The 27,750-nt window shown below is 39.4% G+C and overlaps 1 pseudogene across 1 annotated transcript in view; it reads left to right on the top strand.

Annotated features, from left to right (window-relative positions):
* The window catches only part of LOC107149692, an 87,292-nt pseudogene extending 65,768 nt beyond the window's left edge, over positions 1-21,524 (top strand). Inside the window, exons 4-6 of the transcript XR_001504446.1 lie at positions 20,006-20,262; positions 20,365-20,870; positions 21,482-21,524. The product of XR_001504446.1 is annotated as a mitochondrial import receptor subunit TOM40B-like (transcript). The remainder of the gene's footprint in view (positions 1-20,005; positions 20,263-20,364; positions 20,871-21,481) is intronic.
* Positions 21,525-27,750: the final 6,226 nt, after the last annotated feature.

Raw genomic sequence — 27,750 nt, 5'->3', positions numbered from 1 at the left:
CTTTTGCTGCTTCCTCACAAGCAGAGGTGATTGATGGTATCAAGACTGAAGATGAGCCCATAGTAAAAAAATCTTAGGGCAATTAAATAAAACAAATGCTATGAATAAATAACTACAAACAGAATAGTATGCAGCAGAGGAAGTAGATCTCTTGACAGAGCTAAACAGGAATCTTAATCTAAGTAATGCATTGTAAATATGAAACATGAATAGTGGTTTGGGAGTCAGCTGAAGGTAGTAGATGTGAAAATATAATTTCCACCATAAAGAATAGACTGAATAACTGAACAGATACCAAATGGATAGGATCTTGAAATAGACCCATATTTGCATGGATGATTGGTGTATATATATGGCATTGTAACCTGATGGGGAAAGATGGATTCATTGACAGAAATGAAAAAAAAATAGAGAAAACTGGCTCATTATATGGGGAAAAGAAAAACTACGATCCAATCCTTGACTTGTTCTATACATTAAGAAAAACTTTAGATGGATTGAAAACCTAAATATGAGTGACAAAGACATACATTTATTAGAAGAAAAATATAAAATACTTTAGGACATAGTAAAGAAGGATTTTTTAAAATGCCAAAGAGTTCAAATCATAAAGGAAACAATTGATGTAGTTAATGACACCAAAATTAAAGATTTCTAATGCCATAAAGTTAACAGACAACTGATAGATTGAGATCAGTGACTGCTTCAGGAAGATCAATGACTGCTTCAAGAAGAGTTCAATGGCGACAGGCCAGCAAATAGCACCTCTTTCCTCAAGGTGCTTTGCCAAGCAGTGCCTCTTCTAACTCACATTGTTTTGTCCAGTGATGACCTGCTGGATGAGTGACACATATTTACCCATAGTGGCTTCAGTTTCATGCCCATACCCACTCAAACAGGTTTTATATGTTAGATGTAGTGACATCATCAGCATTAGCTTGCTTAGTTTGCTTATTTGAACAGAATCCTGAGGAGCAACTTTCTTGGTATACGTGCAAGAAAGTACCTTTCTACAAATAATGCTATTTTGCCCTAGTTCCAAATGTGCATAAGACAGAGCCAGTGTCCTTCAAGGTAATATGCCTCTGAACTAGTCTCCCCAGGCTTGCTCTCAATGTTCCCTTAACTTGGCTAGGTTTTGGGGAACAGAAAGGGGGCATTCAAGGACATGATATTTTTCTGTTCCCTTTTTCTTTAGAAATTATATAGCCTAAAACCTGTTTCACCTCATCTTCTTCTTTTTCTTAGTAAATGGTATGACTCCATCTTTCTAGCTGCTCAAGTCAGAACTCTTAGAGTCACCCTTGATACTTCCTCACACACCCCACAACTAATCCACCAGCAAATCTCATTATTTATTTATATACTTATTTTTGGAAGGATACCAGGGAAAGAACTCAGGGTCACTCAATCACTGAGCCACATCCCCAGCCCTATTTTTTTGGTGGTGCAGGGATTGAATCCAGGGCCTTGTGCGTGTGAGGCAAGCACTCTACCAAGTAAGCTATATCCCCAGCTCCATTTCATTGGTTTTACCTCCAAAATATGCTATAGAATTCCTCCTTATCACCTCCACCATGTCCAAGCACCATCATCCCTGCCTAGGAACACTCCAAAGGCCTTCTAGCTAGACCCTCCCGTTTTCCTCTTTACCCTCCTACAGTCTTAAGCACTTTGCTTCCAGAGGGATCTTTCTTTTTTTTTAAAAAAATTTCAATATTTATTTTTCAGTTTTTGGCGGACACAACATCTTTGTTTGTATGTGGTGCTAAGGCTCGAACCTGGGACGCACGCATGCCAGGCGAGTGCGCTACTGCTTGAGCCACATCCCCAGCCCCTCCAGAGGGATCTTTTAAAAATAATAATAAGTCAAGCTGGGGTTGTAGCTCCGTGGATCTAAAGCCCTGAGTTCAATCTCCAGTACCAAAACCAAAACGAACAAAAACTAAATGAGATCTTATTATTCTTTTCCTCAGAATCCTTCCCACTTTACTCAGAACGTAAGACAAAGTCTTTACATGGCAGCGTAGGAGATCCCACTTGGTTAGGTTTCTGCCTACTCCTGGGATCTCATCTCCCACAAGCTCCTCTCCTGCCACCTCTCACCCTCTCCACTTTAGCCCACCCACCGCTATTCCTGGAACCTGTCTTGCAGTTCTCTGCTCAGGGCCTTGGCACTTACTGTCCCCTCTGCCTAGAGTGTTCCTTTTCCAGATATCCACATGGCCCACTCTCATTTCATTCAAGTCTCTACTCAAAAGTTACCATATTCTTGGAGAGGCCTTTCCTGTCCCCTGAATCTGAAGTAGAATTCATCACTCCTTTTCGCTCTGTTCCCTTGACTTATTTTCTTCTTTGCACTTGTAACTTAGCATTAAATGTTTATAGTTTGTTTTCTCTCCCCATGAAAGCAAGTAAAGGGGCTTTGTCTATTTTTGGTCATGATGTATTTCTAGCACCTAGTCATATTTAGCATAGGATAGGCACCCGATAAATATGTTGAATAAAGGAATGAACAGGTGCACAAATAGAAAACTAGGCAGTTTTGTCCCATAGTATTCCATAACAACAACAAAAAAACCCCTCAAAACAATTTGTAATGCCCTTAAGTGAGAGAATGGAGGAATAAAATGCAGTCCAAGAGAAAAGAATTAAATACTATTTTCAGTTATTACAAGAAATAAACTGTACTCATATATCCATACATCAATATGGGTAGGGTTTTTCTGTTTTGTTTTGTTTTGTTTGTGGGGTTTTGTTTGTTTGTTTGTTCTGGGTCTTGAACCTAGGGCCTTGTGCATGCTAGGTAAACACCCTACCACTGATCCATACCCCTAGCCCTTTTTATTTTATTTTGAGACAGAATCTCACTAAGTCACCCAGGCTGGCCTTGGACTTGTGATCCCCCTGCCTCAGCCTCCTAGTAGTTGGGATTACTGGTGTGTGCCACTATACCTGGCTATGGGTAGATCTTAAAAACACAAAGTTGAGGGGGGAAAGTAACAAGCAGGATGAAATATAGGGTATAATTATGGATGAAGACTGTAAAAGGGAGATTTATTTGTTTATTTGTTTGTTCTAATTAGGTATATATGACAGCTGAATGCATTTTGATTCATTATACATAAATGGAGCACAACTTTTCATTTCTCGGGTTGTACATGATGTAGAATGGCTCTATATGTGCAGTCATATATACATGTACCTAGGGTAATGATGTTCATCTCATTTCACCATCTTTCTTGCCCCCATGACCCCTCCCCTCCCCTCCCCCTTTGCCCAATCAAAGTTCCTCCATTTTTCCCATGCCCCCCATTATGGATCATCACCCACTTATCAGAGAGAACATTCAGCCTTTGGTTTTTTGGGATTGGCTTACTTCACTTATATTATATTCTCCAACTCCATCCATTTACTTGCAAAATGCCATAATTTTATTCTCTTTTAATGCTGAGTAATATTCCAGTGTGTATATAGACCACAGTTTCTTTCCATTCATCTATTGAAGGACATCTAGGTTGGTTCCACAATTTAGATATTGTGAATTGATATGGCTGCATCACTCTACTATGCTGATTTTAAGTCATTTGGGTAAAGCCTGAGGAGTGGGATAGCTATGTCAAATGGTGGTTTAAAAGGAGATTTTTTAAAAATAAAATAAATAAAAACATAATAAGATAAAATAAGGGACCTTCCACGGAGCAATGTGCTATGAGCTGGGTTCAGTTGTTTAAAGTTTAAAACTAAAACCCAAGTCAAAAGAAATAAACAAAAAAACTATGAGAAGAAAATAAGACTTGTTTCTTGGGAGTATTTGCTTAGTTGGGGACTCTGGGAGAGGATTGTTAAGAGCTATAGGTGAGGCCACTGGGGGCTGATCCTGTCAGGGAAGGCTTTGTGGAAACAAAGGATGGAAACAGTGTAAACAAAGAACAGTAAGAGGACATCGCAGTGGGGCAAAAACTTGTGAGCGAAACCCCAGAAGGAGGACAACTGAAGACGCTGGGGTTGTGGCTCAGTGGTAGAGCATTTGCCTTGCCTGTGTGAGGCACTGGGTTCGATTCTCAGCACCACATACAAATAAATGAATAAAATAAAGGTCCGTCAACAATTAAAAAAAAAAAAAAAAAAAGACAGAGAGGCAGGCCCGCCACCCTTAGCAGATGGTTCAAGGGGTATGAGAAGGGATAGAACAGGAGAAGAAAAATTGAAAATGCTCGCTGATAATGCCTGGGGGTAACTCCAGCTTCGAAGGAGCTACGACTTGGTTCTGACATGAATAATATTAATAATTTGTGACATATATTAACTACTGCGTGTCAGAAACTTTTCATGAGTACCCTGTAGGCTTTATTTGATTTTCTTCTCACAGGAAGTCTGTTCTATAGGTGGCAATATTACCTTTTACCAGTGAAAGAAATGGTACTAAGCAAGGTCCAGGAAGTTGCCAGGCGTCATACAACTATTCAGCTGGAAGCCAGGATTTGACTTCAAGCAGTCTGACTCCAAAATTCCCACTTTTTTTATTTAATTAACTGATTTTCTTTTTTAAATACATGATAGAGGAATGCATTACAATTCTTATTACACATATAGAGCACAATTTTTCATATCTTTGTATATAAAGTATGTCCACACCAATTCATGCCTTTATACATGTACTTGTTTTTTTTGCATTACAGTTCTTATTACACATATATACCACAATTTTTCATATCTCTGTATATAAAGTAGGTTGACACCCAATTCGTGTCTTCATACATGTATTTTGGATAATGATGTCCATAACATTCTACCATTCTTGCTAATCCCCTACCCTCTCCTTTTCCCTCCCACTCTCCCTATCTAGAATTCATCTATTCCTTCCTTGCTCCCCCTCCCTACCCAACTATGAGTCAACCTCCTTATATCAGAGAAAACATTCAGCATTTGTTTTTTGGGGATTGTCTAACCTCACTTAGCATTATCTTCTCCAACGCCCTCCCCGCCCCCCGCCATTTACCTGCAAATGCCATGATTTTATTCTCTTTTATTGCTGAGTAAAATTCCATTGTGTATATATGACACAATTTTTAATCCATTCATCCACTGAAGGGCATCTAGTTTGGCTCCACAGTTTAGCTACTGTGAATTGTGCTTCTATAAACATTGATTTGGCTGTGTCCCTGCATTTAACCCCTGCACTAAACCTCCTTCATAGAAGGTATAAGAGTATAATAATGACGTGGGACTTTAGCAGGGTGGGTTCACCACAGTGTGCAGAATGGCTTGCAGAGAGCAAAGACTGGAGGTGAGAACTAATGTAGCAGGCTGATGGGGTTGACTGATCAAGCAGGACACATGCTTGCATGGTGACTCTACTGTGTGAGGCTTTGGGGGCAGTGTGATGAAAAAGATGGACATAAGTAATTAACTAAGAACCTGAAACAGGAGGAGTAGTGGATTTTGCAGGTAATTGCAGCTCTTATTGTTGTTTTTGCAGTGCTAGGGATGGACCCCAAGGCCTCACACATGCCAGGAGAGCACTCTACCTGAGCTCCACTCTACCCCTCCATGCCCCACGACTACTTTGCAGAAACAACCCTTACTTTCTTCTCGTATTTCTTGTTTTGCAAATCTTTTTATTAAAATAACAAATTTTACTCATGATGTAGTCTTAATATTTCATACCCTTAAGAAAAATTATTCTAGAAAAAGTCACTGTTTTAGAATTTCTCTCGATAGCCAAAAAGAGAGAATATTTGCTTTTGAAAATGGATATCCTTTTCAAGTTAATAACTTTTTTTTTTAATCTGAAAAAGCTCAGGAGATGGTTTAATGGCCATCTAATTGACAGATGTAACTAGGACGATAGTCTGGTCATATGATGCACAATTATAGAGAAATGTAAGGTCTGTGTTTATGGATAATGAATGTGTTATCTTCAAGTAGATTTTAAAAGTCAGAATGAATAGAAATTTTAGCTGGCAGATCAAAGGTGCAAATCAAGAAAATTCATCCCCAGACAGAGGTTGCCCAAGGGGTAGTGACTTTTATGAATATTTATATATTCACATGAATAATACTATATTCGCCTTACTTAGTAGTTTATTTGAGTCTGTTAGACATCCTTTTATTCATAAAATGTAATTGCACTGCTATCAAAATGACTATAATATCTGATACCTATGCAGACATTTATCTTATGTTTTTAAATGCAGGGATGCTTATGGAATGGATGTCTTCCTAGAAAGTTGTACTTAAATAATATGTTGGTAATGGGAATCAGATGTTCTCAGCCACCATCTTTTCCCCTTGGATATTACAGAATTACTCCATGATTTTTCTAATGCTCCTCCTTTGCTCCTGCCCCAGCACATTCAGAATGAGCTTTCAAAAAGAAGTTGATTTTATCACCCACCTATTTTAATATCCTTCATAGACCTATTGTTCCTGACTATTACCTTTAGGTTTTTATAACTTTGCAGCTGCCTCCCATGAACTTCACAGCATGCCATTTCCCTGTCTCCTTGTATTCTTAGCACAAAGATGTCTGAATTCATTCATGCTTCTTTCTACCTCAGGGCCTTTGTACCTGCATTGTCTTCCTCCTGAAATAGTCCTCCCACCCTCAAGGCACTCCTCCTCCTCCACACCCTCTAGTTCTCAGCTCAGGGTCACCTCATTCATATATATGTAACCCTTGCATCCCAGGAAATCTGAGTGAATAAAGTTCCTCCTTTAATGAATTGATATTCTAGTGAGGGAGATGTAAAATAAACTAATGCAAAAATATGTAGCACACCACATTTCCTGTGCTAAGACAAGAAATAAAGCAGAGAAAGGAGGGAGAAGCCAAAGCGGAGGTGGGGTTGATACTTTAAATGTATGGGCAGGGAAGGGTTCTGTAGTAAGGGGACATTTGAGAAGAGACTGGAAAGAAAGGAGACAGTAGGCCAAGTTGCTCTCAGGGCAGAGTATTCTGGTCAGAGGGAACAGCAGGTGCAAAGGCCCTGGAAGCAGGAGTGCTCTTGGCTGGTGCCAGGAAGACTGAGGTCTCCATTGTGGTTGGAGCAGGCTGAGCAGTGGGGGTAGGGGGTGAGGGAGATGGGGTCTGAGAGGCAGTGGGGCAGGGGCTGTTCACCACAGAGGGCCTCATAGGCTGCGGTAAGGATTTCCCTCCAAGTGAGAAGGGGGTCTTCTGGAGGGGTCCAAGCAGGTGAGTAGCATGATTTGACTTATGCTTTTGAGGATGCTTCTGGCTGCTGTGAGGATAACAGACAAGAGTGGAAGCTGGGAACCAGCGGGGAACCCATGGAACATGTCCAGACAGGGATTGATGGTAGGGAGGATGGGGAGGTGGCCAGAGGGAATGCGGAAGTGACCAGATTCTAGTCGAATTTCAAAGCTAGAGGAGACAGTCTTCCCTGAAGCCTTCCCCAAACCGGGATCAGATCCCCATGCTGTATTTTCTCTTTGAATTATCCAGTTAAAAATTATATATTTCTTTGTATGATTATGTGACAGGGTAAATTAAGGAGATAGAGTAGAGACTGCAGAGGAAAAGGAGTCTTCTGGATTTCTTTTTTTCTTTTTCTTTCTTTCTTTCTTTCTTTCTTTCTTTTTTTTTTTTTTTTGGTACCAGGGATTGAACTCGACCACCGAGCAACACCCCCAGCCCTATTTTGTATTTTATTTAGAGACAGGGTCTCTCTGAGTTGCTTATTAGCACCTTGCTTTTGCTGAGGCTGGTTTTGAACTCGCCATCCTCCTGCCTCAGCCTCCTGAGCTTCTGGGTTCTCTTGGATTTTGAGAGTCAAAAGTATAGGCCCCCAGCTGGAGAGGCCTGGCAGAGGCCATAAGTTTGGAAGAACACATGTTAAAAACCAGCAAGACCTCTCACTGTCAGAATCAGCCAAGGATGCCTGGGTCAGCCAGTAAGTGGAAGAGAGATGAAGAGGAGGTAGGAGAAGGACAATCCTAATTGATCCAGGTGAGGTTTGTGACCTGTTCCCCTATGCCAAGGCCTAGGGGAGTTGGGTGCAGAACCCCTGCTTGGAGTTCTGGGCATGGGTCAGAATGCTGAGGTGTGACAAGGTCCTGAGAAGTGCCTCCATGGTGAGTCTAAGCAGATAGGGCCTATGGAGTCCCCAAAGATGCAAAAGAACCTACCAGCAGCACACAACCCTACTTGCACAGGCTAGAGTCGTGCTGTCTGCAGTGTGGTAGAAATGTGCCATACCTTTGCCATCTCATATGGTGGCCACCAGCCACATGTGGCTACTGAACACTTGAAATATTGCTAGTGTGAATGAGAAACTAAATTTTTAATTTTTAAAAATTTTAATTAATTTGGGCTGGGGCTGGGGCTCAGTGGTAGAGCATTTGCCTGGCACATGTAGAGCACTGGGTTTGATTCTCAGCACCACATAAAAATAAATTAATGAGGTAGGAGTATTGTGTCCATCCAAAAATAATTATATAAAATTTTTAATTAATTTAAACAACCGCCTATGGTACTAAACAGCACATCCAAGAGAGGGCTTGGAAGTAGGAGCTTTAGATAGCTCCACATTTTTTTTTCCTGTGGCCCTATGTGGCATGGGAACTGCAAGTGGCTTCCTATGTACCCAAGAAATTCCTGGAAGTCATCAAGAGGGCTGGGCCTTAGGAATAAGGGGCCCAGACAGAATAAATACATCTCCACAGGTGTTTGTATGGAAAAATGATGGCTGAGACCAGGAGCTTATTGTCACAGTCTTGGTTTAATAAAGTTCACTTTCCCCAATGCCCCTCAGACACACCTTCAGGGAAAAGCAGGAAGACATCTACCTGAATTGAGATGAAGTTTCTATTGCCTGGCAAAATAAACCCTCTTAGTAAAATGTTTAAGTCAGGTCAAGAGAATACAGTGAGACACATCTTTCACGCTTCCATCTGTAAATCGATACAGTTATATATTATGCATATCTGTATAATTATTGATCTTGGACAATTGTAGTATATACAATTATATACATATTTATTTTATTACATATGTAATTATAATTATATACAGTATATATAATTGTCAGAGATCAATAATTATTCAACTATGGTGGCAGAATAAATTTTTTTCATGGTGGTTGCCCTGAAGAAAACTAGAGTTTTATTAGCAAGGAAGATGGGGGTCACTAGCAGTGCCAGTGAATCCAAGTGCAATGAACAGGTTTATATGGCTATTACTTGGCACTGTGCATATTTTAAATATGAATTCAGTTAAATCCAGGATTTAAGGTGAGCAGTGCATGCAGTTAAAGTTGTTCTTGAATATTTCCTTAGGATTTTGCCCTGTGGAAGGCCACTATGCTAGAACCCCACCCTTCTTTAGAGGTCACAGTCATTTTGCCACAACATTGGACTGGATCACTACTTCAGCAGGTAAACTACCTAGCCTGTGTTTGGGGGCTGTCATGAGCAATAGGATCACATTCAGTGCACCAAGATAGTTTATTATGAGAGGCACATGGAACCCCAACCCCAAGCTCATGAAATAAACTGGTGAGTAGAAATGACCTTGCTGTTTAAATAGTTGCTCACGTGCATGGAGCATATGGTAGAGAAGCAGTTCAGAGCTTGTGCACTGGAAACAGACTTAATTTGAAAGCCTGCTCCATCACTAACTAGCTAGTGTTGTGACCTTAACCTTGGGCAACAACCTCTTTCCCCTCCCCATTTTTTTTTTTTTTTTTGGCTGTACTGGAGACTGAACCCAGAGCCCACACACATGCTAGGCAAGTGCTCTACCACTGAGCTATACCCAGTTTACAACATAACCTCTGGGCTCAAGTTCTCATTGTGAAAAAGGGGATAATAATGGCACCAACCTCACAAAGGTTATGTAAGAATTAAGTGAGTAAATACAGCTAAAGCTCATATGTCTGGCCCGTGATAAGTGCCTTGGAAGGCTCAGCTGTTCCTATTGTTGTTATTCCATAGTTGTACTTATTCCTGTTAAATGTGCATATGATTCTTCTACTCCTGGGGGCCTTCAATCAATGTCTGTTGAATTAATAAATAAATTGTAACACTTAAAGTACTTTATTTAAATATCTGATTAATATTCAACCAGTAGTGGTTCCTAACACTGTCACTTTAGTGTTGTTGAACTTTAATTATTCTGTCTTATATTAAGGAATGCACGAGAGATGGGGAGGAAGTACTCGATATTTAAAGGAAAACAGAATCCAATTCTTACCAATGCAAATATTCATCACAGGGTGGTCTGTGTCAATATTAGGAGTTTAAACCATTTAACCCCTCTACATCTTGGTCAAAGGTTAGACTAAGAGTGCTTTACAAGTGGCTTCCCTGAGGTGTTAATAGGTGTTCTTAGATAAATTTAGGAAACCTAGGGGTCAAATTAAATGGATTACTACTGTCTCCTTTTTCCTGGCTACATTTCTCAGACTGCTTCAGGTGAATTTGCATTGCAAATCTCTGGAAGAGTGGATAGAATGAGTATTCTCCAGGCTTGTTTGATGACAGAATCTTCCTCTACCTCCAGTTTCTGTGGAACATCCTGCAGCTCCTTTGTCTTATGCTGGGTGCCTTTGAGGTCCCTCATCCATCGGACTTTATGATTCTCTAGATGTCTAGTGATCAGGGGAATTTTCTCTTACCATATATAGTTCAAATCCCCAAATGGGTGATTTATAAATGTCCATGTGGGAACTGTTCTCATCTTTGCCCATATGTTAGAATCATTGGGAGAAAAATTTTAAAAAATACTGATGTTCAGGCTGCATTTCCAGATATTCTGATTTAATTGATCTGGATGCTGCCTGAGCTTGAGAGTTTTAAAAACTCTCCAAGTGATTCTAACTTGCACCCATGGCTGAGAACCACTGGCCTAAAGGAAGGAATCCCAGACTGGGACACATGATAACCAGGGTCAGAAATGTACAGGAATATAGAGTTTATATCAGAAACTAAAAGGGCTGGTGATTCAAACCTCAGAGAAGGGATGAGACTGCCTAAGTGGCTACAGAAGATAGTGCACTGGAAACAGACTTCATTTGAAGGATGGAGATGCATATAAATGTGTCCTGAGGACCCAAATGGAAAAAGATACACTCCCTTCAAAACCAAAAATAAACACAAAAGAAAACAAAACAAAGAAAGAACCTTAACCTGGATTGTTGGACGTGGACCACATTAGCCAAATGAGCTACCACTTTTCTTTCATGTTGGGAGTCACACTCAGGAGATATCCCTTAGGCAGAACTCCAGTTTTAGGAGAAAGTCTTTGAATTTATCCAGATTGCCTTTCTCTTGAGATATCTTTGTTTTGAGTTTGCCTCAGCTAATGCCATCTGTGCCCTGTTTCTTTCCACAATAGCCAGGTTGATAGGCTGTGAAATAATCTCTCACAGGTCATGGAGTACTTTCTACTGGGCCTCCACTTGACCCAATGGATAAGGGAGAAAGCCAGAAGCAAATATGCTTTGCAGGTGTCACTCAGCTGCAGGATGAGCCCAGTGGAAGATGACCAAATATTCAAACCAGTATCAGAAGAGAACAGCAGCTCAAATCCCATCCAGATGGGCATTGTGCCAAGAGGGTACATCCTGAGGGGAACAAGATGGCCCCCAGATGTTTCTAAGCCAAGGAGGATAAATCTATGCAAACTGCCCTTCACTGCTCACCCTGGCATACAGGGCAGACATGACTCATTGATCATGGTGCAACTTTACAATGAACGTGGGCATGCTTCTCAATACAGAGCTCCAAACAACTACCACCAAGGGATCAGAGTTAGGTTTCAATGACCAACCCAGTTCTAGGCTGTATTGAGGCTCAGAGTGATATGGGTGGCAGCACTGTGATAGACAACAAAGTCCTATCTATTTATTTACTTATTTATTAATCATTCTGATATTGAAAAGACAGAAATCTTTGCTTAGCACTGTAGTGGGTATTGAAAATACAACAGTGAATAAAAGACATGAGTTTTACAAATCAGTCAAACAAACCCAAATTAACATATAAATATAAGCTGTAGTGAATGCTATTGAGAGTTTAGAGGTTAAATGTTAACCTTTAAATGGTTCTCCCCATCCCAACTCCTACCTTGGTTTAGAAACAGCTAAGAGGCACAGTAGTCAAGGAGACAGTGATATAATATCATGTTCATTACTGATAAGAATATGGCTTAGGTTTGGCCAACTGAGCTTGTTAACGTGCCACTCATTAATTGGTCTTAACACTCCTCTCTCCACAACCTCCAGGCCACAGGTGCTAGCCTGTGCCATCAGCTTGCTTTGTAGGTATAGAAAATTACTGACCATCAACATCTTCAGGTGGGAAGGACCAGACAAGCATCCTTAGATCCTTCTCCAATCACCAATAGGAGGAGTGGTTGCTTCTCCACAAGGGTGGGGGCAAGAAGTCAGGAATATTATACCAATGCAGGATCTACACCCAGCAAGTAAAGAGTGCAATGAGGGGTAATAGACTCTGTTTAGACACAGGATGTTAGGAAGTCTCCTTTGAGTGAGACTAACCCCTCAAGGAGTATGACTCTGGAAAACAACCAGCTTACCTTCTGGATTAGATCCTGCAGGATTTGATGTTAAAAGTTGTTTTTTCCTGAATTATGCCATGGCATAATATTGAACAGTTTAGGCGGGAGAATGAAGTGAGCAGCTTTGCATTCTCAAAAACACTCTGCCAGCTGTGAGACTGGAGGAAGACAAGAGATAGAATTTCCAGCATTAGAAAAAAATCAGTTAATAAATAAACAATAAAGAAATCAGATTGCTGCTGCCTCTGATTCCGAAGCTGCCAGCCTGAGATCATCTGGAGGTCTTCTTTCTGGGTGCTGCTGTCACAGAAGAAACCACTGCCCTGGATGCAGCTGACACTGCTGCTGACCCCCCGGAGATTGCCTGGTGACGCTGCCCCCACAGCTGCACTTGCATCTGCAACTGCTGCTACCGCTGATCCGCTGCCTGCTGCCAACAACCACTGCCACTACTGCAACTACCACATCTAGAGGACTGCTTCGGAGGAGATTCCAGGTTTGGGTGCACATTGGCTGCACCCATTTTGGAACACTAGCCAGGGCCTGGGACCTGGGTGCCAGCAGGTTTACCACCAGAAGAGCCTCTGTCTGAGAACTGCAGCTGGGACCTGCAGATTCATTATTGGTGTGCCTGAAGGTTTGGAGGAGCTTGGGGATGTTCCTGCTGAGAGTGCTGGTGGCCCTTGTCTTGCTGCTGCATCTCAGGATTGCTCCTTTGCATGAGTGTATCCCTAGTGGTCGCTCTACAAGTAGGAGCAGAATTGAGATCTTGGGATTACAGTGTGGTGGAGCCTGAGGTATCTGAAGCCCAGATCGGTGGGATAGAAACTGGGTTTTCGAGGGCTGATCTGAGTTTGGTGATGGCAAGAGATGTTAGAGACAAGGATGAGAAACTGTTGAACACTGACAGAGAAAGCTCAACTTTCCAGCAAGATTTATTTTATTTTATTTTTTGTTATACTAATCTCTCTACCATATTTGGAACAGGGTGTTGTTTATGCATCAGTGTGTGGAGGACAATGATATATGAATGGTGTTTTGAATTTTTGTTGTATTCTTATGTCTTTGATTTTTTTCTCTTTGTATTCTTCCTCTCTCTTGTCTATTTTCTTGGATTTTCTTTCCAACTTTTCTCCAACCAACAGCCAACCTCTGTCGGATCCTCTTCCACTCTTCCTGTGAATTTTTACTTCTAGCTTCTCTCTTCCTCCCTCACAAATACTGCATACTACACTACCTCTGTTATCTCATCCACCATTTGAAATTGTAAATCGTTTTAACAAATATTCTGTTTGTACTATAGATAGTTATTAAACTCATCATTTTGGTTAAATGTGAGAAAGCAGTAGATGCCTTAGTGGGAGTTATTAGGTTTAAGGCTATATGTTGTATTCATTGGGTGCTGTTGATATTGATCTCACCAGTACAGGCCAAGCACTGGAAACCTACAGGGACACTAGAAGTCTACAGGGTAGAATTTATCCTGTCTTAGATCCATATTTTCAGATGGGAAAACAAACTAACAACATGAAAAAACAAGGGAATAAAACTCCCCAAACAAAACAAGATGCTTCAACAATAGAAGCCACTGATAACACAGTAGAAGAAATGTCCAAGAAGGAGTTCAGATTGTATGTAGTTAAATTGATATGTGAAGAAAGGCTAGTATAAGGAGTGAAATCAAAGAAAAAATACAGGAAGTGAAAGACCACTTCAATAAAGAGTTAGAGATCATGAAAAAAAAAGCAGAAATCCTCAAAATGAAGGATCAGTAAACCAAATTATAAATTCAATGGAAAGCATCACCAACAGACTAGACCACTTGGAATACAGAACCTCAGACAATGAAGACAAAATATGTAGTTTTGAAAGTAGAGTTGAATATGTGGAGAAGATGGTAAGAAACCATGAACAGAATATCTAAGAATTTTATGGGATAACATGCAAAGACCAAATTTAAAACTTATTGGAATAGATGAAGGAGCAGAGATACAAGTCAAAGGAATGCATGATCTTTTCAATGATATAATAGCAGAAAATTTCCCAAACCTAAAGAATGGAATGGAAATCAAATATAAGAGGTTTATAGGACCCCAAATGTACAAAATTACAGCAGATGTACAAAATTACAAAATTACACTAAGACACATTATAATGAGAATGACTAACACAGAGAATAAAGATAAAATCTTAAAATCTGTGAGAGAAAAAAAATCAAATTATGTATAGGGAGAAACCAATTCGGATCTCAACTGATTTCTCAACCCAGACCCTCAAAGCTAGGAGGTCGTGGAATAATATATTTCAGACTGAAAGAAAATGGATACCAACAAAGAATTTTTTATCCAGCAAAATTAAGTTTCAGGTTTGAAGGTTTGAAGGTTTAACATTCCATGATAAACAAAATTAAAAAAATTTACAACTAGAAAGGCTACACTACAGAGCATTCTCAACAAAATATTCCATGAGGATGAAATGAAAAAAAAGTGAAAACTAGGAAAGTAAGGATCTATACTAAAGGGACATTCAACCAAATGAGAAACTAAGACAAACAAATAAATCAAAATGACAGGGAATACAAATCATATCTCAATAATAACCTTGAATGTTAATAACCTAAACTCATCAGTCAAAAGACATAGACTGGTAGATTGGATTAAAAAGCAAGACCCAATAATATGCTCTCTTCAAGAGACTCAGCTCATGGGCAAAGACATCCACAGGCTGAAGGTGAAAGGATGGGAAAAAACTTATCACACTTATGGATTGTGTAAACAAGCAGGGGTTTCCAATCTCATTTCAGATAAAGTAGACTTCAAACCAAAGTTAATCAGAAGAGAGAAAGAAGGACATTTCATACTTCTCAAGGGGAATATATATAAACAGGACATTACAATTATAAATATTTATGCCCCAAACAATGGAGCATCTATGTACATCAAACAAACCCTTCTCAATTTCAAGAGTCAAATAGACCACAGTACAATAATACTGGGTGACTTTAACACATCTCTCTCACTATTGGCCAGATCTTCCAAACAAAAACTAAATAAAGAAACTATAGAACTAAATAATACAATCAATAATTTAGACTTAACAGACATATATAGAATATTCCATCCATCAACGAGCAAATATACTTTCTGCTCAGTAGCACATGGCTCCTTCTCTAAAATAGACCATATCTTATGCCACACAGCAACTCTTAGTAAATACAAAACAATAGAGATAATACCCTGCATTATATCAGACCACAATGGAATAAAATTAGAAATCAATGATAAAATAAAAAATAGAAGCTACTGTAACAAATGGAGACTAAATAATACACAATTGAATGATCAGTTGAATGAATTGAATAGATAGTAGCAGAAATCAAGGATGAAATAAAAAATTCTTAGAGGTAAATGAGAACACTGAAACAACAAACATAAAAATCTCTGGGACACAATGAAGGCAGTACTAGAGGACAGTTTATTGCATTGAGTGCATTTATTAAAACAATAAAGTCAACAAATAAACGATCTAATACTACATCTCAAAGCCCTAGAAAAAGAAGGACAAATCAACACTAAAAGCAGTAGAAGGCAGAAAATAATTAAAATCAGAGCTGAAATCAATGAAATCGAAACAAAAGAAATAATTGAAAAAATTGACAAAACAAAAAGTTGGTTCTTTGAAAAAATAAATAAAATAGATAAACCCCTGGCCATGCTAACAAAGAGAAAACTCAAATTAATAAAATACAAAATGAAGAAGGAAATATCATAATGGACATGTCTGAAATACAGAAGATAATTAGAAACTATTTTGAAAATTTATACTCTAATAAAATAGAAAATATTGAAGACATCGACAAATTTCTAGAGACATATGTCCTACCCAAATTGAATGAGGAGGTTATACATGATTTAAACAGATCAATTTCAAGCAATAAAATAGAAAACACCATCAAAAGTCTACCAACCAAGAAAAGCCCAAGACCAGAAGAATTCTCAGCCGAGTTCTACAAGACTTTCAAGGAAGAATTAACACCAATACTTCTCAAAGTATTCGATGAAATAGAAAAGGAGGGAACCCTTCCAAACTCATTCTATGAAGCTAATATTACCCTGATACCAAAACCAGACTAAGACACATCAAGGAAAGAAAACTTCAGAACAATATTCCTGATGAACATAGATGCAAAAATTCTCAATAAAATTCTGGCAAATTGCATACAAAAACATATTAAAAATATATGCACCACAATCAAGTGTTTGCAGGGTTGTTTCAACATACAGAAATCAATAAATGTAATTCATCATATTAATAAGCTTAAAAATAAGAACCATATGATCATCTCAATAGATGCAGAAAAAGCATTTGACAAAACACAGCACACCTTCATGTTCAAAATACTAGAAAAACTAGGGATAGTAGAAACATACCTCAACATTGTAAAAGCTATGTATGTTAAACCCAAGGCCAGCATCATTCTAAATGGAGAAAAATTGAAAGCATTTCTGCTAAAAACTGGAATAAGACTAGGATGTCCTCTTTCACCACTTCTATTATCCTTGAAACTCTAGCCAGAGCAGTTAGACAAAAGAAAGAAATTAAAGGGATACAAATAAGTAAAGAAGAACTCAAACTATCACTATTTGCTGATGACATGATTCTATACCTAAAAAATCCAAAAAATTCCACCAGAAAACTTCTAGAACTAATAAATGATTTCAGCAAAGTAGAAAGATATAAAATCAACATCCATCAATCAAATGCATTCCTATACATCAGTGATGAATCCACTAAAAGAGAAATTAGGAAAACTACTCCATTCACAATAGCCTCAAAACAACAACAACAACAACAAAAACAACCTGGGAATCAATCTAACAAAAGAGGTGAAAGACCTCTACAATGAAAACTACAGAACACGAAAGAAAGAAATTGAAGAAAACCTCAGAAGATGGAAAGATGTCCCATGCTCTTGGACAGGCAGAATTAACATTGTCAAAATGGCCATACTACCAAAAGCGTTATACAGATTTAATGCAATCCCTATTAAAATCCCAATGACATTCTTCATAGAAACAGAAAAAGCAATCATGAAATTTATTTGGAAAAATAAAAGACCCGGAATAGCTAAAGCAATCCTTAGCAAGAAAAGAGAAGCAGGAGGCATCACAATACCACAACTTAAACTATACTACAGAGCTATAGTAACAAAAATGGCATGATATTGGCAACAAAATAGACTTGTAGACCAATGGTATAGACTAGAGGACAGAGACAAACCCACATAAATATGGTTCTCTCATACTAGACAAGGGTACCAAAAACATTCATTGGAAAAAAGCCTCTTCAACAAATGGTGCTGGTAAAACTGGAAATCCATATGAAAGCAAAATAAAATTAAACCTATATCTCTCACCCTGCACAAAAATCAACTCAAATTGGATCATAGACTTAGGCACTAGAACAGTGACCCTGTGCCTAATAGAAGAACAAATAGGTCCAAATCTTCACCATGTAGGCCTAGGATCTGACTTCCTTAACAAGACTCCTATAGTGCAAAAAGTAAAGTCAAGAATAAATGAGATGGATTAAAATTAAAAAGCTTCTTCTCAACAAAGAAAACAATTAATATCATGAAGAGAGAGCCCACAGATTGGGAGAAAATCTTTACCACATGCACCTCTGATAAAGCATTAATCTCTAGGACATATAAAGAACTAAAAAACTTAACACCCAAAAAACAAATAACCAATCAATAAATGAGCTAAGGAACTAAACAGACATTTCACAAAAGAAGAAATACAACTTGCTGAGAGCCATAGCCAATTAGGAATGACGCATGGCAATTTCCTTGTCAGCCTACCCAATGTTGCTTAGAGGGAGGACTCTCCATTGTGGAAATAGGCTTGCCTTGGACCCAGGTCATTTGCAGTGACATTGCATGAATGTTTGAGAAAGGTGACCCTGCTCAAGGACCAAGGTGGATCCGGGTTTAGGGTGGATCTGGGTTTAGGGTGGATCCTGCTGGGAATAGGGCGTATCCTGCTGCCTCAGGCGCCTGCTCCTTGAGTTCCCGTTGAGTTCTCGTGGGGTTCTGAGAGTATTTGGGACGCAGAGCCCGGTGGAAGTGGATTTTCCCAGAACGTGCGTGTAGAGTGCCGGTGAGAGTTTGGGAATAAAGAATTGCTGTTTGAGTCTACAAGGCTGTGAGTGGCTCGTGATTTTGTGCCCAGCCAGACTGCGGCAACAACTGATCAACAAATATATGAAAAAGTGTTCAACATCTCTGGCAATTAGAGAAATGCAAATCAAAACCACTCTAAGATTTCATTTCACTCCCTTCAGAATGGCCATCATCAAGAATACAGGCAACAATAAATGTTGGTGAGGATGTGGTGAAAAAGGTACACTCATACATTGCTCAATTCACAATAGCTAGACTATGGAACTAACCTAGTGTTCCTCAATAGATGAATGGATAAAGAAAATGTGGTATATATACTAAATGGAATATTACTCAGCTTTAAAGAAGAGTGAAATTATGGCATTTTCCAGTAAATTGTTGGAGTTGGAGAATATGATGCTAAGCTAAATAAGCCAATCCCACAAAACCAAAGGCCAAATGTTTTCTCTAATATGCTGATGCTAATTCACAATAAGGTGGGGGGCACTAGAGAAGAATAGCGTTACCTTAGATTAGGTAGAGGGAAGTGATGGGAGGGGAGGGGATGTGGGGATAGGAAACATAGTAAAATGAAACACACATTATGTAACTACATGACCAATATGATTCTGCAACATGTACACTCAGAAAGATGAGAAATTATATCCCATCTATGTATGATATATCAAAGTGCATAAATGTATCCTATTGTCATGTATAATTAAAACAAATAAAAAATTTTAAAAAACAAAGTCTCTTCTAGAAATTAGAGAAAAAGAAGAGATTTATTGAGTTAGAAGAAAATGCTGAGAAAATCACCTAGAATATAGCATTAATGTCATTTGTGGGTTTTTTTTTTGTGATAGTAATAAAGTTATTTGTTGAAAGCCTTGAAAAAAATCAATAAACAGGATGTCCAGTTAAATTTGAGATTCAAATTAACAATGAATAAGCACATCCCTAACATTGTATGGGACATATACTTTAAACAGATTCAATGCAGTTCCCATCAATATTCCAGTGATGCTCTTCACAGAAATAGAAAAAACAATCTTGAAACTCATTTGTAAAACTAAGAGACCCAGAGATTAATCAAGATGGCTGCCCCCATCAAGAGGACCGTGGTGTGCCTAGGGGAAAGGGACAGAAGAATGGTCTGAGATGGTCTAGCATTTGATCATGTGGAAATTTCTGAGACTGGGGAGACTGATGATGGGTAGTGGGGCTCATGGTGGATAGAGGAAGCCAGAGTCCTTTACCAGACTAACCATAGCCCTTCCCTGTCCTCTGGGCCAAAGTGGGTAATACATTGGTCCTGGCACTGATGGGGACTTTGCCTGCTGTAGCCCCTGCCAAGAGGAACCTCTACATCACCCTGGGAGTTTTGATGTGCTGCACCAGCTATGCAAAGATAGAGGGAGTGAAGCTCGTTGTCAACAAGGTTCTGAGCAGCCATTTCCAGGTGGCTCACACTGTGCACATGAGTGCCCTGGGCTTGCCTGGCTATCACCTCCATGCAGCCAATGCAGGGGTTTGGCAGCTCAGCCCCACAGAGGTGTTCCACACTGTGGTAGGGGATATGGACAGCAGTGAAAGTCTCAACGCCCAGGTCCTACTTCTGTTGGCAGAGTGGCTCTGAGCTAAGACTGCCTTCCAGACACAACAGATCAAGTTCCTGAGATGGCAGTTTGACAGCAAGTATTGGAGGAGATGACTGTACAGCCACTCTGATCCTAGGAAATCCTGACCTGATTGGGGCATCGGTGACCATGTTTGCTCACTTCCTGCAGAGCCTCACTCATCAACTGGTACTGGGAGGAGAGCTGGTTTATCATGGGCGGCCAGGCGAGGAGGGGGCCATCTTGACTCCAGCTGGGAAGTATTCGGCTGTACATTGGGTAGCTACATTGAATGTGGGATCTGGCAGGGCTCATCAAGCTATTACCATAGGGCAAATGAACAGGTTCAAGTTGGAGTGGAGTTTGAGGCAAACACAAGGCTACAAGACACAACCTTCTCCTTTGGTTACCACCTGACTCTGCTGCAGGCCAATATGGTATTTAGAGGCTTGGTGGATAGTAACTGGTGTGTGGGTGCCATACTGGAGAAGAAGATGCCCATGCTGCCCATCACCCTTGCCCTTGGAGCCTTCCTTAATCACTGGCACCGTTGTAGGGACAAACAAGGCAAGGCACCGAAGATAGCAGAAACAGTTTTATTTGGCTGCAGCCAGGTTCAGAGGGCACAGCTTTTGCTGTAATCAATCAATCCCCTGAACCCCGAGTTCAGGGAGTTTCAGAGTTTTATACCCAGTGTGTAAGGGGAGGGGCTCAGAAGTTCACAGTCTGCAGAAGTTCACATAAAAGCAGCTTTTCTTTCACTATTCTGGGCAAGTTAACTCTTCAAGGACAATACCTGAGAAGGGGAGAGCTTTTTCTCCCCTTTCTTTCCTTCCCCTGCCAGCTGTTACCATGGAGCCCATTTGTAACATCTTAAAAATGTAGACATCTCTGTGAAGCCCCAGCTCAAGGCCAGAGACATTGTTTGCACATTTCTACAAAGTACTATACTGGATATGTTTGTGAAAAACTAGTAAGGGGGTGTCCAGCACCTGGAGTGCTGGTATCTTCCTGGCCAGTGGCCAAGTAGAACAGGGCAACACAAAAATAGGAAGTTTATCTACATTGGACTTTTTTGCAGACTCTTTTGCTGACAGTCCTAAAATCAGCCATGGTGAAGAGGGCTTTTCTGTGGAGAAAGGGGGTGCCACTTCAGCACAACAGATTCCATGGTGGCTTCAGCATCACTGTGGCCTGAGGTTGTCCCAGAGCCAGCCCCAACAGCTGGAACCTCTGAATCAAGTACCCTAGGGACAGAGACTAGGTTCCTCTCCAGAGCCCACCTCGATGGGTGACTTCTAGGTCCCAGAAGCAGTGTGGGGGACAGGACCTTACCTTTCTCAAAACTGACACTGCCACTGGGTCAGCTAATAAGGTTTGAGGCTCCCACTTCTGCCACCAGCCCCCATATCATCTCCCCCTTGCCCTTGTCGCTCTGGACTAAGGGAGAAGGATTAATCAATATGTCTAGTTGAACTCCCCTCTTCACTTCCATCTTTGTTTTCAAGCCCTAGCTCCTTCCTCTCCAGAGCAGAAAAGTCTGCATGGGATTAGCTTCCCCATCCTGTTTTCCCATCCCAGAGTCTCCCAAGGCTGAGAAAGTAGGGCTGAAGGGCTAAATTTGGGGCATCAAAAAGTGGGACCTGCCTATTCCCAGAAGTTTTACCTCTTAGCCTTGAGGCTTCTTCTTCTTCATCTTCTATGTATCCAAAGGACAACCTTATCCCCATGGTCACCCCTGAGTACCCCAATGATTGCATGAAGAGGCATTTAATGCTTTAAACTTTCATTATAATCACTGAGCTCCCTTTCTCCTGGTCCTAGCAATTTCCCCCTTTCCAGTCCAGTGTGCCCCAAGTGGGGTGGGGAAGGAAGCCAGTCTGGGCCTCAGCTGCAGATCTCCTGGAGAAGTGGCATCATGGCAATAGTCCCTGTATGTGCTGGATTTGCTACCAGTATGTGTCGTTAATGCTCCAGAGTTCAATCAACAGGAAAAGCAACTTTGCCTATAGAAACCCTTGAAGGAAGTAATGGGGTTACCAGGGAAGAGAAAGAAAATAAGACAGCTAGAAGTCTTATCCTGACCTCCTGAATTGACCCTCAGTGAAGCTAAGTCTGAACTTTAGAAAAAAATCATGCTCTGATATGAAAATTTGTCAAATGTTCAAAAGTCCCCCAAAAGGGTGTCTATCTGATACTATCTTCTCTCATAATACCCAGCTTTTCCTGAACTCTGAGGGCCAAGTGTTAAGGAAGCCCCAGACTTTGCCAGAACTTCAACTGTGTAGTGTCTGAGGATTTGGCCTTCTATAACAAGTTCTAGAAGGTGGGTGTACAAAGTATCCTCTTTCTGGCAAACGGACTTATTGAGGAATGAGCAAGAGCAGAAGTGGCACATACCTCAGAGCCCAGCTAGATCATGAACTATTGAACTAGGGATACAAAACTGTGAATGACCATTACTTCAAGGGAAATGAAAAATTCAAGGAATTGGCCAAGTCAAGAGGTGAGAAAGGGCCAAGGAACAAGAGTGAATGAGACTCTTCATGGTCCACTTTAGTCTGGAGAAGTTGGAGTACTAAGGTGATGGATGTCATTAATCTCAGGAATGCTCTTATAAGAACCTGTGAGCTAGTACTTTACATCTCTACTAAATAAAAAAAATCTGGGGAAAAAATAAGAGATCCAGAATAGTCAAAGCAATCCTTAGTGAGAAAAGCAAAGCAGAAGGTATCACAATACCAGACTTTAAATTATAGTACAGAGATATAGTTAAAAAAAAGAAAAAAACCCCAGCATGGTATTGGCGCCAAAATAAGCATAAAGACTATGGAAGAGAATAGAAGAGACAGAGACAAACCCACATAAATACAGTATCATAATAGACAAGGGTGCCCAACATACGTTGTAGAAAAGATAGCCTTTTTAACAAATGCTGCTGAGAATACTGTAAATCCATATGTAGTAGAGTGAAATGTAACCTCTATTTTTCACCCTGCACAGAACTCAGCTCAAAGTTGATCAAGTCCTAGGAATTAAACCAGAAACCCTGCACCTGCTAGAAGGAAATATCAACCCAACACTCTAATATATCAGTTCAGGAACTGACTTATTTAACAAGACTCCTAAAGTGCAAGAAATGAAATTAAAAATCAATAAATGGAATGGCATCAAATTAAAAAGCTTCTTCTCAGCAAAGGAAACAATTAATAACGTGAGAAGAGAGCCTACAGCTTGGGAGAAAATCTTTGTCACTTGCTCCTCAGATAAGGTATTAATACCCAGTATATACAAAGAACTCAAAAAATTTAACATGAAAAAAAAAAAAGCAAATAACCCAGTCAATAAATGGGCAAAGAAACTAAAGAGACATTTCTCAAAATAAGAAGTATGAATAATGGTCAACAAATATATTTTAAAAACTGCTCAACATCTCTAGCAATTAGAGAAACGCAAATTAAAACTACACTGAGATTTTATCTCATTCTTCAGAATGGCAATTATCAAGAATACAAGTAAAAATAAATGTTGGCAAGGATATGGGAAAAAGGTACACTAATATATTGGTGGGAATGCAAATTGGTGCAATCACTCTGGAAAGCAGAATGGAGATTCCTCAAAAAGCTAGGAATGAAACCACCATTTGACCCAGTTATCCCACTCATTGGTACATATCCAAAGGATTTAAAATCAACATACACAGTGATGCAGCCACATCAACATTTATAGAAGCACACTTCACAATAGCTAAGCCACGAAGCCAATATAACAGATGAATGGATAAAGAAAATGTGCTTTATATACACAATGGAGCAATAAAGAAGAATGATTTTATGGCATTTGCTAGTAAATGGAGGGAACTGGAAACTATTATTAAGTGAAATAAGCCAGTTCCCCAAAGTCAAAGGTCAAATGTTTTCTTTGATATGTGGAAGCTAATCCAAAATAAGGAGGGGGATGAAAAAAAAGATACTAGAAGAAAGATCAGAGGAAACAAAGGGAAATGAAGGAAAGGGAGGAGGAATGGGATAGGGAAAGACAGTGGAATGAATCTGACCTAATATTCCTGGGTACATATATGAATATTCCACAGTGAATCTCACCATTATGTACATCCAGAAGACAGCATTTTTTTTAAAAAAAAACTATAAGTAAATAGCAGAAAGATAAGTAAAAAAGAGAGAAGGGAACAGGAGGTGGGAAGAAAGGAGGGAAAGGGGAATTACTGGGGACTGAATTAGAATAAAATATATTCCATGCTTTTATAATTATCTCAAAATGAATTCTATTGTCATGTATAACTAAAAGAAGCCAATAAAAATATTCATTGTTTATCTGAAAATCCAATTTTAACTGGGTGTCCTGTATTTTTTATTTGGCAACCACAGATGGGAAAAAAGTAGAGAAGACAACTAGAATACAGTCACAAGAGTTTGTGGTCATTGCAGATGAAGAGATGGCAAAGATTCCACCCCTATTTTGGAAGTAGGCTCTTGGAGATGGATTGTTGTGGTGGGTGAGTGAAAGAGTCTGAGGTCAAGGGCGACTGAGACTCAGTGGTGAGCCATTGGCTAGATAGAGGTGCCAGGATAGCCAATGTCACAGAATGAGAATACAGTTAGTTTTGACATTCCAGTCTGCTATTCTTCCCTTGTAGTCACACACCCATGTAGCTATATTTGCTACAACAGTTACCTGTTTATTGATTGGTTTCAATATAATCTGCTATTAAAACTGAGACAGAAGGAACAAGTCTTCTGTACTGCCAACAACAACAATAACAAAAAAATAGCATGCATATCTCTCAATTCAAGCTCTGCTTTGCCTAACATAGCATTGCATGTGAAATACTAAAAACATCTAGGATCAGTAGACAATGTAAATTAAATTAGTCCACAAGAGGGAGGAACTCTGTACCATGATCTGGCCTTCTGATGGTATGGACAACTCCCTTAACTCCATTTCCTCCTCTTTCTCTTCCTCCCTCTTCCTTTCTTCCTTTTCACTGCTAGGGATTGAACCAAGGGTCTCATTCATGCTAGGCAGGTGCTCTACCAATGAGCTTTACCCTCTGTCCCCCTTATCTTTTTGATTATGTAAAATATAATTAATGTAATCTATCCTATCACATAGCTTTTGCAAATAAAGTGTGGATTACAAATATGAAAAATACTTTAGTAGCATTAAGGAACTGTTGTGAACTAGAGGTCTCCCCCGAAAATTCACATCCCCACTGTGATGCCCAATGTGATATTATGTAGAGATAGGGAGTTGGGGAGGTAGTTAGGGTTAGACTAGGTCATGAGGTAGGGCTCTCATGATGGAATTAGTGGCCTTATAAGAGGAGAAAGGAATCCCAATGTACAACATCTCCCACATTAACACACACAAGGGAAAGATTATGTGAATACTAAGAAGGTGACCATTTGCAAGTCAGCAGCACAGGCCTCACCAGCAACCAAATGGGTAAGAACCTTGATTTTGGACTTCTAGTTGAGAAGAACTATGAGAAAAATAACTGTAAGAAAACAAATTTTTCCTGTTTAAGTCATGTTGTCTCAAGTCATTTTTTTACTCCATAAGCTGACTAATATTGATACTATCAATTTTACAACAATAATTAGGTGTAAACCAGCAAGAATTTTACACACATACACACAAAAAAAATCTTGCTATTTTTGGTCTGCCAGTGAACTTGCTGAATCTGTAAGCCAGGCAACCTCTAGAGCATGGTATTAAATCTTGGAGTAAATTACATTGTTTTATTCCCTTGCCTTCTTCTTTTCTACCTCCCAAACACACACATTAAGGGCAACCTTGAAAAAAGAGATGTCACAAAAGGTGTGAGTGTGTGAGAAAAGGGAAGGGAGCTTGGTTGCTAGGAAACCAGGGAACCAGTCTAGCTAAACAGTAGGTGCTTAGGAGCTGTGTGGATTGTGTGGATATGTGTATGTGAGCACCTGGAGCCTTTCTCTCATAACACCAACTAGAAAGCTGCCTCATCCAGCTTTTCAGTTGGAAACCTGGCTCTGACATCAGATATAACATGATGTTGATTAACGTGTAGACTAGTAAGGTTTTCCATTGCTAGAAAGAGAAAAACCCAACTCTAAAAAAGAGAATTTGTTATATAACTGGAAAGTCTAGGGGTGGATATTGCTTTGGATCCAGTGACTTGAATGATGTCATTAGCTAATTTTTACCATATCTGTTTTTCTCTGTGGTTTCATTTTCACTTATTTTTTTCCTGGCTGTAAATGGATCTCTGCAGGTGGTTGGGATGGATAGTCTGGCTACAGAGGTCCAGGTTCCTATTGGCTCCAAGAACTATCCTCAAGCACAGGAAGAGCTCCTCTTTCTCAGGATCCAAATATAATATCTCAGAGAATAGATCTGATTATTCTGTGTGAGTCACAGGCTCTCCTATTGGACTGATTACTATGGCCAGAGTAACAGGGCACTCTGATTTGCAGCCCTATTCGAACTGCATGAAATAGGGAGCGGAAATTCTCCCCCCAAAAATGAAATATTTTAAAAGACAAAGAAGTGAAGTAGGCAGGCCAGAACAGTAGCTATCCACAGCAGTACTTGAAAAAAAAATTTATACTGTTTGCTATGACTTTAATTCTACGGAAATTTTTAATCAAAATGACATATGAAGAGTGCTCACTGAAGCATTGTTTTCTTTCTTCTTCTTCTTCTTTTTTTTTTTTTTGAACTGGGGGTTGAACCCAGAGCTTTGCGAATGCAAGGCAGACACTTTACCACTGAGCTACATCCCAGCCCTGAAGCATTGTTTTCAATAAGGAAACTAGAAACAACTCCAATGTACATCACAAAGATATAATAGATTATCTTATATTTACACAGTTTATTGCCAAAAAGCATTTTAAAAAGAGGTAGAGTTATATTGACTAACCCAAAAGTGTGGCCTTGATATATGTTAAGAGAAAAAAACAAGTTGCAAGAAAAAAAAGTGTGTTTAAGATATAATTTTTTTGTAAAATTTTAATATTCAGAGAAATAACCTTGTAGGCATGTGCCCCAAATTCAGTTTGCTATTATAATCCTTTTTTGTGTTATAAACTCCTGAAAGTATGATATTTTACAATGAGCAAATGTTAATTTTGTATTTAAGAAACCAATAAAGATGTAATTTTTTAAAAAATTCGTTATGGGCATTTAAAAAAATAGTCTTACTGATGTTAATCTATATATCATGAAATTCATTCTTTTAAAGTTTATAATTCCATGGTTTTTAGTATATTCACTAACTTGGGCAACCATGTCACTATGTAATTTCAGAACATTTTAATCAGCAATAAAAGAATCTCCACAGCCACATTAGTGGTCACTATATACTCTCTTCTGCCTGGTAAACACTAATTTACCCTCTGTTTCTATAGATGTGTTTATTTTTAATA

This window comes from Marmota marmota, unplaced genomic scaffold, assembly GCF_001458135.2.
Source record: "Marmota marmota marmota unplaced genomic scaffold, marMar, whole genome shotgun sequence".
NCBI lineage: Eukaryota > Metazoa > Chordata > Mammalia > Rodentia > Sciuridae > Marmota > Marmota marmota.
This window is presented reverse-complemented; position numbering and strand designations above follow the sequence as displayed.